This window comes from Podarcis gaigeae (assembly GCF_964106915.1).
Source record: "Podarcis gaigeae genome assembly, chromosome: 3".
NCBI lineage: Eukaryota > Metazoa > Chordata > Lepidosauria > Squamata > Lacertidae > Podarcis > Podarcis gaigeae.
The window spans coordinates 62475794-62488714 of record NC_139680.1 but is presented as its reverse complement, the minus strand read 5'-3'; positions in this window follow the sequence as shown (position 1 = coordinate 62488714).

The following is a 12921-nucleotide window of genomic DNA, read 5'->3' as shown; positions in this document are numbered from 1 at the left end:
TGTGAGTCCTCCGATTCGCTAGAGAGGCTTGTGGAATAACTCTGGCCACTGTCACTGCCTGCGCCCCCCTCGTACTCCTCCTCCTCACTCTCCATTTGCTCCCCCTCCTGTGTCTCTCCTTCTGAACCCCTGACATCCATCCCCCCCTCGAAGCCCCCCCTTCCCCCCTCCCCCTCTTCCGGTGCGGGTTCCGGGTGCTCCATTGTTGTAGGGGTGAGTCCAGGATACAGCTCGTCCCCTGAGGCTTGCAACCATCGAGATAAGTCCGGGAAGTCCCCCATGGGCTCGTCGACGACGACCTCCTCCGCTTCCATCTCCTGCGCGGTGTGCTCGAAATCTGCGCTCGACCCCAAATCACCCAAGAGCCCTCCTCCCCCTGTTGTTTGATGGGGGTCCACCTCCCAGGGCCCCTTCGGCATGTCTCTGCGCCAGCCCACTTCGGGTTGGTCCTCCCACCAATAAGATCCCCCCGTGCCAAAACCTGAAAGTGATCCCTCCGGAGAGCTGCCTCCCGGAGCCGAGTCCTCAGCTGACGAGAAACCCCGGAAAGTGCTGGCCGAGAGTGTGGGTGTGAACAAACAATCCTCGAAAAAGCCCGCCGGCATAGGCTTGTGCGGGAAAAGTGTGTGGAATTCTTCCTTGAGCAACTGCTCTTCCACTGCGTAATCCGGCACCCACCTGTTGGCGCTGGCCGGGGTGTCCTCCGTGGCGAGAAGATATTCAATCCCGTCCTCCCCCCACCTTGAGTCTAAAATCTCAGTGGCTTCATTAAGTGGCTCCCCTTTCGGCGACCCCCCTTTTTTGGGCGCTTCTCTGAGCGGGTCTGGCGCCTTCCCCGGTGCTTGAAACCTGTGGGGCTCTCTGTAGGGCGTGAGCACTGATCTATGAAAGACCGGGTGCATTCTGGAACCCTCCGGGAGTGTCAACCGGAAGGCCACTGGGTTGATCTGCGCCTCTACTTGGTAAGGCCCTAGCTGCTTGTGCCCTAGTTTCTTCTTGGCTAACGATCTGGCTGGAACTGCTTGTGCTGCCAACCAGACCCAGTCTCCCACCTGGATGTCCTCCCCAACCCTCCTGTGTCGATCTGCCTGCACTTTGTAAGCCTGTTTTGCCAACTCTAACTGCCTCCTGAGCTGCTCGTGGATCTCCTGCAACTCCGCTGCCACTTCCTCTGCTCCCTGTGGCTCCCCCTCCCGCACTGTGTCCAGACCCGGGAAGGTTCTGGGATGCCTCCCGTAGTTGGCGAAAAATGGGGTCACCCCCGTGGACCCGTGCTTCGTGTTGTTGTAGGCAAACTCGGCCAACGGTAGATAGTCCACCCAGGTCGATGGCTGCTGGTTCGCGTAGCATCTCAGGTACTGCTGCATGATGGCGTTGACCCTTTCCGCCTGCCCGTTAGTTTGCGGGTGTCTCGCCGACGCCAGGCTGACCTTGACGTTCAGGAATCCCATCAGCTTTTGCCAGAAGTTGGAGATGAACTGGCGCCCCCGGTCGGACAAAATAGACCGTGGTAGGCCGTGCACCTTGAACACGTGGTCTATGAACATCTTAGCGGTCTGCTCGGCCGTGGCCACCTTCGCGCACGGAATGAAGTGGGCCATCTTGGTGAACAGGTCCACTACCACGAGCACTGCCGTCTTGCCCCTTGAGCTGGGTAGATCTGTGACAAAGTCCAGGGCTACCCTCTCCCACGGTACGAACGGTGTCTGTAGCGGTTCCAACAGGCCCGCCGGCGGCTGGTGCACAGGCTTAGCCCTTTGGCAGGTGTCGCACCTATTGACATAGTCCGCGACATCCCCCCGCATCTTAGGCCCCCAAAAGTCTCTGGCTACTAAGTCCGCCGTCTTCTCCTTGCCGAAGTGCCCCGCGCTGGGCGCGTCGTGCAGCTGTTGCAGGACCTTCGCGCGGAGGCTGTCTCCTGGTACGTAGAGGACTCCCTTGCGTAGGAGCAGGCCGTCGCGCACTTGGAATTCGTCGCCCCTCGCCTTGCCACTGCACACCTCCTCCATCTTGGCTCGGGCGAACGAGTCCGTTTGCAGCGCGCGGCGCACCGCGTCCAGGTCCACCGTGGCTGACGCGCATGCCCACGCCTGTGGTGTGAAAATGTGCTTGGCCGCCGCCGGTGCCTCTGCCTCCAGATACTGCGGTTTTCTGGACAGCGCGTCCGCCAAGACGTTGCTGTTTCCTGGGATGTACTCAATTCTGAAGTCGAAATCTGCAAAGAACTCCGCCCAGCGGATGTGTCGCTGGTTCAGGAACCTCGCCGTGCGCCAGTACTCCAAGTTCTTATGGTCTGTGCGGACCTGCACCGTGTGCTTGGCTCCGACGAGGAAGTGCCGCCACGCCTTGAAGGCTGCATGTATGGCCAGCAACTCCCTGTCCCAAATGGTGTAGTTCTGCTCCGCTTTGCTGAGTTTTCTGGAGTAGAAAGCGCACGGCCTCCAGTCCCCCTGGTGGTCTTGCTGCAACAGAACGGCTCCCACAGCCCTGTCTGAGGCGTCCGTCTCCACTCTCATGGGCCTGCTGGGATTTACGTGCAGTAGGTTCTCTTCGGAAGCGAAGAGCTGCTTGAGCTTCTGAAAGGACTGCTCTGCCTGCTCCGTCCAGATGAACCTCTTCTTCTTGGAACTGAGGGTGTCGGTGATGGCCGCTGTCTGCATGGCGAAACCCTTGATGAACTTGCGATAAAAGTTGGCAAAACCGACAAACCTCTGTACTTCCTTCCTATTGCGTGGGCTCTTCCAATCCAGTACTGCACGTACCTTGGCACCGTCCATAGCCAGTCCCTTGTCGGACAGTTTGTAGCCCAAGAAATCCACCTCCGTCTTGTCGAACTGGCACTTCTCCAGCTTGGCGTACAGCCTGTGCTCCCGCAGCCTCTGCAGAACTTCCCTAACATCTCTCTCGTGAGCCTCCGGCGATTCCGAGAAGATTAGGATGTCATCCAGGAAGCAGACGCACTTCTTGTAGAGGAGACCCGCCAAGACATGATGCATGAAGGCTTGAAAGCAGTGGGAACCATTTTTTAATCCAAAAGGCATAACTCTGTATTCATAAGTGCCCAGCGGCGTAAACATGGTTGTTTTCCACTCGTCGCCTTCCCGTACGCGAATGAGATTGTACGCTCCGCGCAGATCCAACTTGGTAAAGATGCGACCCTTCCTCACCGTCGCCAGCAGGTCATCGATCTTGGGCATAGGGAATGCTGAGGGCTTGGTCTTGAGGTTCAAGAAGCGGAAATCAACGACCAGCCTCTTTTGGGGCGTGTCCCGCTTCTTTACAAAGAACACGGGACTGCCTCCTGCCGCCTTGGACTCCCGGATGAATCCCCGCTTCAGGTTGTGATCTATGAACTCCCTGAGCTCTTGCAATTCATCCTCAGACATGGAGTACAGTTTCCCCGTCGGGAGCGTCGCCCCGGGCAGGAGGTCGATCTTGCAGTCGTAGGGTCTGTGGGGTGGCAGCTTATCCGCCTCTTTCTCGCAGAAGACCTCCAAAAACTCCTTGTATTTGTTAGGCACCGCTTGCAACATGCCCAAGTTCAGCTGTGGTCCATCCTCGTGCCCCTCATCTTCCAAGTCCGCCAGGATGCAGTGTTCTGCGCAGTAAGAGGAGCCGAAGGTCAGTTGCCGCTGGTACCAAGCTAATGCCGGGCTGTGCCTATCCAGCCAACTCATTCCCAACACTATGGGCGTGTCTGACAGGCGGGTGATGTTGAAGCTGATGACCTCACGGTGGTTTCCAATGCGCATCACCATTGGCGGCGTCTGCTGTAGCACTTGCCCTCCCAGTAGCTCCCTGCCGTCCACTGTGACGACTTTCAGAGGTACCGCCGCTGGCAGAAGGGCTATGCCATGTTGCTGGAGGAACTGCATGTCTATAAAATCTGCATTGCTCCCCGAGTCGATGGTGATGGGAATTTCCACAAGTAGCCCATTGGGGAGCTGAAGGGATGCGGTGAGCTGCACTACTGGTTTGGGTGGGAGGGGGTCGGTGGGCTGTAAGATCCCTGGGGATTGCTTCACTGACTTGTCTGGCTGGTCCCCAGAGACGCCATCTCCAGCCAGACAGTGGAGTTTTCCTGCTGCGACTCCCTCTGCTGAATTGCGTCTGTTACTGTCGCTGCGGCTGCAGTATGCTTGTGAAACCGCTGGGGACACTCTTTTGCCATATGCTGAGCACTGTCGCAGATGTAGCACTTCCTGGTTCCTCTAGGAGGCTTCATCTTGACTGCTCCCGGAGTTAGGGCTCCGACTGTGGAGTGAGCCTTAGCACCACCTATCTCCATCGGCTCCTCTCCCCCTCCCAGCGGAGGCATGGATCGAGCGCGCGCCGCCTCCTTGGGGAAGGGAGGCAGTCCTCTCGCTGGCGTGCGTCCCAAATGCCCTTCCTCCCTGCCCCAAGGGCGTCCTTCCAACCGAACCCCAATGGAGAGTGCCCGTTCCACCACTTCCTTGGTGGTTTGGGGTCTTCCCCCCCTTGCGATCTCATCTTTCACAGCTCCGCTCAACCCCTCCCAGAACAGGTCTCTGACGGCAGGCGATTCTTTCTCCCAGGCTAGTACATTCACCAATCCGAAAAAACGTGAATGATATTGCCTCACAGTGGCTTTACCTTGTCTTAGTCCGTGAATCTCCCTCCTAGCGATATCCACATCAATCTCAGATAAAAAACACGCATCCATCACTTTAATGAAGGCAGCCGCATTTTGGAGGGCTGGATCCTTGTCTCTCCATAGATTGCGCAGCCACGATTTTGCCTCCCCCCGCAAATGCGAAATAATAAATCCCACTTTCTCTCCCTCATTTTTAAAGTCTTTGTCAAGCAGCTGCAATGTATAAATCACATCTGCTCTGAAGTTAGGATACTCCTGCAGGTCCCCATTGAAGTGAGATACCAGGCTCCCTCCTCTGTTTCCCAGCCCAATCCCTTCTGGTCTGGTGGCTGGTAGCCTCTGTGTACTTAGCACTTCTAACCTGGTTCGCAGATCCTGTCAGGCAGCAGCTGCTTCCTGTTCTTTCTTTCTGGAAGCCGCAATTTCTGCAGTCAACTGCGTCACTGCGTTTTGCAAACTCGCTATCCTCTCTTCGGTAGTCATTTCCCTGTTTTTCGTGAGCTCGCGAAGCACCAATCTTCACCCCTCGCTGCTTTCCCGCACTCCACGAGGTTGCAAAATTGGTGAAAATGGAGAGGGGACTTACTGTCAGGACTGCCGCTAGGTCCCAGCTCACAGAGGACCAACGCCCAGTGGATATTATATACAAAAGTCTTTATTGAAGTTTAGTTTCCATTTCCAAGCTCTGGGCGCGCAGGCCCACGTCTTAACGCTAGACCGGCTAAGTCCCCTCTGACTCACTGCTCCACCCACACCAGTTTAAGATTCTAGCCCGGCTCCACCTCTTGCGCTGCTCTTTCCTGCGTTGGGTCCTTCTGCCCTCTGGGGTTCCCTCCTTCCTGGACTCCTCTGACGCGGAGCCTCCTGAGTCTTGCCCCTCCCTCCGGCGGGCTTTAGGACCTGGCTCCCTTCCCGGGCTCCCCGCTGTGCCGCGCTCCTGTACATTTGAACTTGGCGCGCGCGCCCAGCCGGTGACTTTCCTTCTGACCGTTTCCCCGCTTCCTGATGTGGGTGTTGCCAAACCTGACTCCTCTCCTCCCTCTGGTGGTGAGGACACTGGTCCCGACTCCTGGGACTCCCCCTCCCCACTGCGCTCTGGTGGAGACGCTGGCCCTGATCTCCAGCTGCTGTTCAGAGACTCCCCGCTGGCCCCTCCCTCTTGAGGTTTCTCTCTTGGAATCTCCCTTGCTCTGGCCACCGGCGCTCCCTTCTGTGAGTCCTCCGATTCGCTAGAGAGGCTTGTGGAATAACTCTGGCCACTGTCACTGCCTGCGCCCCCCTCGTACTCCTCCTCCTCACTCTCCATTTGCTCCCCCTCCTGTGTCTCTCCTTCTGAACCCCTGACACCATGGTTTTCCCAGTAGTAATGTATGGAAGCGAGAGCTGGACCATAAAGAAGGCTGATCGCCGAAGAATTGATGCTTTTGAATTATGGTGCTGGAGGAGACTCTTGAGAGTCCCATGGACTGCAAGAAGATCAAACGTATCCATTCTTAAGGAAATCAGCCCTGAGTGCTCACTGGAAGGACAGATCGTGAAGCTGATGCTCCAGTACTTTGGCCACCTCATGAGAAGAGAAGACTCCCTGTAAAAGACCCTGATGTTGGGAAAGATGGAGGGCACAAGGAAAAGGGGACGACAGAGGACGAGATGGTTGGATGGTGTTCTTGAAGCTACCAGCATGAGTTTGATCAACTGCGGGAGGCAGTGGAGGACAGAAGTGCCTGGCGTGCTCTGGTCCATAGGGTCACGAAGAGTCGGACATGACTAAACGACTAAACAACAACAACAACTTGTATTGACCCAGAGTGGAACTCCAATGTATAGTTAGCAGAGTAAAAACTTAAATACGTTGCAGGATTCCCAAAAACGAAACCTGAGACCATTGTATTTTATCCAGCAGAGTTTACTGCTGCTACTGAAGGTAAATGAGCATAATGGTCACAAATCCATACATTCAGGACTGGCACTGTGCATAAGAAATCCAGTTGCAGCAAACTTAAGCTAAACTTACAATAACTTGGAACAAGACTAAAACCTAGCACTTAAGCATATGGTATTCAGAACACCACACCAGAAGGAAAGAAAGACAGAAAATTGAAACTCAGGCTCCTTTTGGCCTATTATTACAAGCATGACCTTGAATGAAAGTGGTAACAGAACCAGTCCAAACCAGCTGCTCAGCTTCTCTGAAGGCATAACCCAAACATCAGGAACCTTCTGCCTGTTTTCTAGGCAGAATAGAAACTTGCTTGGCGGCTAGAAACTTTCAGTTTGCGCTAGCTTGTATCACATAGAGAAGCTTCCAGAACCCTCTTGAATCACTTAGAATAGGAAAGATCTCTGCACATCAGATCAATGCTCCCTACACCAAAAAATGCAGACTGACAAATACTCCTGGTCTAGGGGGCTGCACATAGGTGGGCCCAGAAGTAGCAGTGGCAGTGGCTCTCTGCCTCCCTCTCTCTGCATACTGGGTGGCAGCAGCAACTTTTCAGTCAGGGGACTCCCCTGTATGCTGGGCTGAAAATGATTGGTTGGCTGGCAGTCTCTGGGGAAAGGTTGCTTTGAGTGGCCAGGCTTGGCATTGCACAGCTCCAGAAATGAACTTGGGAGAACTTGGGAAGGGAGACCCAAGGGAGAGCAGTCACAGCCTCCTTTCTCCTCCTCTCCTTCATCCACATGTGCAAAGCCCTGGCCCCCCCGTAGAGGTCACTGCTGGGCAGTGTGGCTGTGCGGGCAGTAAAGCACTGCAGACCAGGCAGCTCTAAGAAAATTCAAATGAAGAGGAGAGCAGAGGGCAGAGGAAGGCCATCAGTGAAGATGGTGTTGCAAAATTTCTTGCTGCCCATGATGGGGGAACGGGTCTTGTTCCTAGTGCTTGAGACAGAGGAGGCAACAACTGCTCTGGTGTTGGCCAAATAACATGCATTTGGGATTGCTGTTGCAATTTTCACCTCCGGTAAAGCAACACAGAGTTGGATTTGCTCATTTTGCCAGATGAAAACAGCCACACACACACACAAGTCAGGAGGGGTGGGAGAGGGGGTTGGTGCGAGAATGTGCAAAATGAGGCAAAATATTTTTATAGGGCACGAGTAAACGTCACTGCAGTTGCATTTAGACTTATTTTGCAGGAAGTCATCTACAAAGGGATTTTAGAAGCTACAAAGAAAAGCAGACCCCACAAGACCCTCCATTAGCTTCAAGTATTCTTTCTTCCCAGAGAGAGAGAGTCAATTACCACACCTACTTTCTTTCAGTGGTTTCAAAGTTAATGGTAGTGAATATCCAAAGCAGAAGGGAGCCCACACAAGGCAATAAAGTGGACCCTCTTTTTAAAAGGAGTGAAGGGGAAAATTCATGGACAATAGGCTGTTCTTATGAACTATCTGCAGCATTTTAGGCTGAGTGGGATGGCTTGGGGCAGAAAGAAGGAACTCGCTCAGAAGTTTCAAAGCAAAACTTTATAAAGTTCCTATTATGTTTCCCTGTTAGAATTGGAAAAATCGAGAAGAGTTTCAATCAATTTGCTAGATTTCCTGAAGGATCTAGGCAAAGCTCCCCTCCCCATCTACCACATACAATCACAAACAATAAGCATTTTGTCCAGCACAGTATTTTAAAATATTCAGGCATGAGAGTGGTGTGATGGCTGGGTCATTTCCCCTCAGCAGCAAGAGGAAGGGCTTGTACAGCTTTGGGCAGGAGACTTGAAGGCTCTGACAAGGTCCTAGAGTCCACCCAAGTTCTTCCTAAAGCCTTGTAAGCACTAACTAGGCTTTGGGAAGGAGCTCTCAAACCTTCTTCCCAATGCTGCTGCCATGCCAGGAACTGCTTTCATGGTCCCTGTCCACTGGCTGGAGGAAATTGGGGCTCCCCGGGATAAACTCAGAAGCTGTGATGGCTTTAGATGTTCTGGGGCTGGGCTGGCCAAATCAGGACAGTTGAGGGCTATGTCGTGTCACATCTTTCCCATTCATGGAAAGTTATTTTAGCCAGTGGAGGCCTCTGCTAACCAAAGCCAGGTGTGGGGTAGGGAGATGACTTTTGTATATTTTCCTAGTCCCCTATGCAACTTGAAAATATGCTCTGGAGAGCTGTGGGACGTTCCATAGCAGCATGGAAGGTAGTTTGGGGCTCTTTAGGGGGGAATCAGTGAAACTGCAACCTCCATTCCATTAATGGAGGGACCTGCTAGATCAAAGAGCCTTCCAGAAATGGAAGGACTCCTCTTCACAGAGGGGCACCATCAGATATACCCCTAGTGGGTTCTAGCAATTTAATAAATAAAAGGTCCTTTCTGCATCTCCTTTACCTGCAAATGATGAGCTCAGAATAGCCCTCCATTTGTAAAGCAAACAAAATAAGAAAGCAGAAACAACCCTCTTATCACACCTTTTAAACCCTCAAAAATCAACACATCTTTATGATAATCTGAACAACTCCTTCTAGAAGTCATCGTTAGGAGTGGCAACATCACAACATACTCATCTCCCATCCATCATATGTTCTTGTTAATTCCATCATTTAGACTGGAGTATTAATGAGAAAGAGAGAGAGAAATAATATTCAGACGTTGGTTATTTTATTAGTTCACAGAACCTTTCATACTACTGTGTTCCCCAGCCACCTACAGTCTGTGAATTCAGGGACAGTTCTGGATAAAGCAAGCATAATTAAGGAAACAGAAATAAGCCTGTTAAATGTCAGATTATTCAAACTACGTGCATCGACTCCTTCAACAAGATTTCCACCTGAAGTAAAAAAGACACAGGTCAACTCCCTCAAGGGAAAAAGGAGACCACTGTTGACTTGACTGCCCCGCTCCTTTAGAAGTTAAAAGTGGTGGTGATGGGAACATGATGCTCATTCAAGCAGAACTGGGTTTTTCCTCTTTAATATAACATGGCCTCCTTTCCTTCTTACACACTCTACCTTCTGGAGTCATGCCTCCACTTGCTCTGGTGTGGCCATTCAAGCACAAGAGAAAATATCCCCTTTGTGTCAGCACCCAAGTAGACTAACTGGCCAAGCGCAGCATGTCTTACTGGTAGCAACAGCTGGTATAGTATCCATACCACCTGGAATGAACTGATGAGAAGGAGAGCACAATTTCAGCTCGTTTCCACTAGGACCTTTTAGCTGTCCACCCTGTTCAGGCATCAGCTTCTCCTTCTGACTGCTTCTTATGTCCTCAACTCCAGAGTCCTCCTTACAGTGCAGTCCAAACCAATCAAAAGCCATTATCAAATAATCCAACCTCTCAATGGTTTTTAAACAAGGACCAATGAGTTCAAATAGGATGTCCCCTGTAGGACTTAGCCATTTTTTGACTGCACTAACCTGCATGAAAGCAACGGTCTCTAATGCCAGCTGACCTAATGGAAAAACTCAGAAGATACATAACCACCTCTTTACCATCTGCATCAGTGTGGCTGTTTCTTGGCAGACTGCCAGCTAAGACCACTTACACTGTATTTCCCACTCCCCCCGCGTTGCCTTAGTTAGGTGCAAGCTGCAAGCTTGTTCCTCAGAATTCATTGATGGAAGATCCTATTGTTACAGGATGCCTCTAGAAAACAGGCTGTTTTCATAGAAGATCTGAATGCAAATTAAAATGTAATGAGTTGTGGTTTTGGTTCTTCCTTGCTGATGTCTGCATACTTGTTTCCTTTTCTGTTTCTTAGCTAGACTGTGTCTCTTTTTTAAATTTTTTAAATTCAAAGTTATAACAAAACATATTTTCCAAAAACATATCCTTATTCCCCCCATTTCCCCCCAAAAAACCCATCCCCCACCCCACCCCCCAACTTCCCTCAGTTCCAGTCTTTGGTTTCTCCAATAATGCTATTTTCTGCATGTTACAGAGTTGTATAGATCCTCCAACTGTTTAGCCATTTATTATCAGTAAAAAATTGTGTATGTTTATTCAAAACCTGCCAAGGAGTCCAGTTCACTTTGTTGCATCTTCAAATACTTTGTGAAAGGTTCCCATTCATCCTTAAAGTCACAGTTATCCTTGTCCCATAGCTTATGTGTCAATTTTGCCAGTTCTTCATAATCCATCAATTTTTCTTGCCATGATTCTTTAGTTGGGATTTCTTCAGTCTTCCATCCTTGTGCTACCAGAACTCTCGCGGCCGTTGTCGCATACATGAAGATGCTAGATTGTGTCTCAAACCCAAAGTGTAGTCCAGCTGTACTATGGAAACAAGAAGCATGTATAAAATTGCTCTAATTTGGCAGCACAAAGTGTGAAATGTGGGTAGCCAATGTGGTTTGCTCCAGATGTTGTTGGAGTCACCTCCCATCATCCCTGACCATTAACCATCCTGGTTAAGACTGATGGGAGTCCAACTGGAAGGCACCATGTTTGCTGCACCTGTCATATATATTGGAGGCTGGAAGTTCCAGAGATTGAAGCTTCGCCTCACCTTGTTATTTCACTCTCCTCTCTGTATTTCTACCTCATTTATCCTGTTGGACACTTCTGTTGTCCAGAGCATCTTAGGGGAATGATCTCCCATTAATTTATCTTGTTTATCTTGAGCCTAGTTCCATGGTTGGCCCAGAAATCAGTGGTGCAGGAGACAAGCCGTTCTCCCCCTGTTCATTCTAAACATACTGTTCTCAGAATTTGCCTTTGTCTTAAACACTTGGAATTCAACTACTGTAATCAAGTCCATGTTACAGTAACTTAGCTCTGAGGTCTAGTGAGATTTAATTAAAACAACATATGTATTCAAAGGGCTTTCGAAAGCTTCAGTGGAATAATTTGGTCCCGGAGAGACAAATATTCACTACTGGAGAATAAGATAACTGCTAACCCATTTATTTATTTATTTATTTATAAATAAATTTTATAAACTTCTTAATCAAAGAGCTCTCTTAGTGGTGTACATTCTACAGTTGTAGCTGAAATACAACTAAAATCCACAAAACTCCTTTTAAAAAACAACAACCAAAAACAACCCAAATGCACTTTGACTAATGATAATTAAAATACATATAAAATCAGCAAAACTTTAAAAACAAATACAGGTAACTAAATTATATTTCTTGGCAGTCTTGCTGAAATAAAAAAGGGTTTCAGCAGGCATCTAACACAATGTAGTGGGGATACCTGCTTAATGTCAATGTCAGTTATGTAATTGGGTTAGGTATAATATTTCAATATGTTTTGTTAGATTCTGTTGGAAACGAAAAGACTAAAAATGGCATAACGTCTCCAGTGTGATGCATATGCTGATGAATAAGTGCTATCTAGGCAATGGTAGGTCCCTAGGACATGTCTGGCAATATAGGCTGGCAAAAATCTCTGTCCAACACTCCATATTACTCCAAAGCCCAGTGTCCCCCCAGGGATCCTGTTCTGCACCAAAAGCCTTGTCAGACACTGCATTTTAAAAGTACGCAAAATATTAAGTGAGAATGTAATGAAGTCAAGTGAGCCAGGAGAGATGAAATATAAGCCCTTTGAAGTACAAGAGCTTAGAATTCTGGTCTCACTTGTGAGCAGTTCCACTGAATGCAGCAAAACTTACTTCTAAAGAACAGGCATAATTTCAGGCTGTAGAAGCTGGAGAAGGAAACTGCCCCAACCACCTGTGGTGAGCTTACTGAGGTGAGCTGATGGTTGCTTTGTTTTTTGCCCAAGAACTTCTGGGACAGGTTATGGCATCCATATACCTGTCTTTTTGCTGTGTACCAAACAAAATGTTGCTGTGAAGTCACAAGTGACAACTGCTAAAAAGCCCTGAGTGATGTCTCAGAAGTTCTGAGCTGAACATCTGATGGCCAATAGAGAAGAACAGACATCCCATTAGTAACAATTCTAAAAACTTATATTGAAAGGCTTTTAAAGTTTATAGGTCCATAAGAATCTCATAAATTCTTGTCAGCTACAAACCCAGGTCCGAATCAGATCAAGATCTTAAGGTTCCTTAAATATAGCTCTCTTCCCTTCAGGTATGTTGTGTTAATGGGATGCAATACCTTACAGCCTGTTTGAGGTGGTTTATTTCAAAGTCACAATGCATAGACTTGCAGTTTAATAGTACAATCCTATACATGTCTAATCAAATGTAAATACCATTGAGTCAGTAGGGAAGTGGATATAGAATTGCAGTGCTAGAATTTGCCATCAACTGAATATGAGAACTTGACTACTGTGTTCTAAATATATATTTATTAGGGCTGTTATTGTGAACTCGATATGTGTCCTACTTTAACATAAAATTAAAATAGGGTTTAAACAAGTTGCGAGTGGGTGCACAAGCATGGAACACAACCCAATTTTCCTG